We start from the raw sequence: 2,334 nt of genomic DNA on the forward strand, positions 1-2,334 counted from the left end.
AAAGACCATTACATCCCTGCTGATTTCATAGTCCCAGAGACTGGGAAGTGCATGGATGAATCCATCATCCTTGGCAGACCCTTCCTAGCCACAGTAAAGGCTGTGATTGATGTTGACAGAGGAGAATTGATCATTCAAATGAATGAAGAATCCCTTGTGTTTAAGGCTCAAGGATATCCCTCTGTCACGATGGAGAAGAAGCATGAAGAGCTTCTCTCAAAACAGAGTCAAACAGAGCCCCCACAGTCAAACTCTAAGTTTGGTGTTGGGAGGCCACAACCAACTTCTAAGTTTGGTGTTGAACCCCCACATTCAAATTCTAAGTTTGGTGTTGGAGGTTCCAACATTGCTCTGAGTATCTGTGAGGCTCCATGAGAGCCCACTGTCAAGCTACTGACATTAAAGAAGCGCTTGTTGGGAGGCAACCCAATGTTATATTTAATCTATTTTCCTTTGTTATTTCATGTTTTCTGTAGGTTGATGATCATGAGAAATCACAAAATCAATTGAAAAAGCAAAAACAGAATGACAAACAGAAAGAAAAATAGCACACCCTGGAGGAAAACCTTGCTGGCATTTAAACGCCAGTAAGGGCAGTAAATGGGCGTTTAACGCCCAGTCTGACACCATTCTGGGAGTTTAACGCCAGAAAGGGGCACCAGACTGGCGTTAAACGCCAGGAAAGGGCAAGAAGTTGGCGTTAAACGCCAGAAATGGGCACCAGCCCGGCGTTTAACACCAGATTTGGCATGAAGAGCATTTTTGCTCGCCACTTAGTGCAGGGATGACTTTTCCTTGACACCTCAGGATCTGTGGACCCCACAGGATCCCCACCTACCCCACCACCCTCTCTCTTCTTCTTCACCCATTCACCAATCACCTCAACCACTCTTCCCCAAAAACCCCTCACCCATCAAATCCCATCTTTCTCTTCACCACTCACATCCATCCTTCATAAAACCTCACATACCACACCATTCAAATTCAAACCATTTTCCCTCCCAAACCCACCCTCACATAACCGAACCCTACCCCTCTCTCCACCCCTATATAAACCCATCTTCACCCCTTCATTTTCACACAACCTAAACACTACTTCTTCCCCTTTGGCCGAACCACAAAGCCATCTCTATCTCCTCTATTTCTTCTTCTTCTACTCTCTTCTTTCTTCTTTTGCTCGAGGATGAGCAAACCTTTTAAGTTTGGTGTGGTAAAAGCATTGCTTTTTGTTTTTCCATAACCATTTATGGCATCCAAGGCCGGAGAAACCTCTAGAAAGAGGAAAGGGAAGGCAAAAGCTTCCACCTCCGAGTCATGAGAGATGGAGAGATTCATCTCAAGGGTGCATCAAGACCACTTCTATGAAGTTGTGGCCTTGAAGAAGGTGATCCCCGAGGTCCCTTTTAAACTCAAAAGAGTGAATATCCAGAGATCCGACATGAGATTCGAAGAAGAGGATGGGAAGTTCTTACCAACCCCATTCAACAAGTTGGAATCTTAATGGTTCAAGAGTTCTATGCCAATGCATGGATCACCAAGAACCATGATCAAAGTGTGAACCCGGACCCAAAGAATTGGCTTACAATGGTTCGGGGGAAATACTTAGATTTTAGTCCGAAAAAAGTTAGGTTGGCATTCAACTTGCCTATGATGCAAGGAGATGAACACCCATACACTAGAAGGGTCAACTTTGATCAAAGGTTGGACCAAGTCCTCATAGACATTTGTGAAGAGGGCACTCAATAGAAGAGAGATTCAAGAGGAAAGCCGGTTCAACTGAGAAGGCATGACCTCAAGCCCGTGGCTAGAGGATGGTTGGAGTTTATCCAACGCTCAATCATTCCCACTAGCAACCGGTCTGAAGTTACTATAGACCGAGCTATCATGATTCATAGCATCATGATTGGAGAGGAAGTAGAAGTTCATGAGGTTATAACCCAAGAACTTTATAAGGTGGCGGACAAATCCTCTACCTTGGCAAAGTTAGCCTTTCCTCATCTCATTTGTCACCTCTGTTATTCAGTTGGAGTTGACATAGAGGGAGACAGCCCCATTGATGAGGACAAGCCCATCACTAAGAAAAGGATGGAGCAAACAAGAGATCCCACTCATCATGAAATCCCTGAGATGCCTCAAGGGATGCACTTTCCTCCACAAAACTATTGGGAGCAAATCAACACCTCCCTATAAGAATTAAGTTCCAACATGGGACAACTAAGGGTGGAGCACCAAGAACATTCCATCCTCCTCCATGAAATTAGAGAAGATCAAAGAATCATGAGAGAGGAGCAACAAAGGCAAGGAAGAGACATTGAGGAGCTCAAGCACTCCATA

This window comes from Arachis duranensis, chromosome 6 (genome assembly GCF_000817695.3).
Source record: "Arachis duranensis cultivar V14167 chromosome 6, aradu.V14167.gnm2.J7QH, whole genome shotgun sequence".
In the NCBI taxonomy this organism is placed as follows: domain Eukaryota; kingdom Viridiplantae; phylum Streptophyta; class Magnoliopsida; order Fabales; family Fabaceae; genus Arachis; species Arachis duranensis.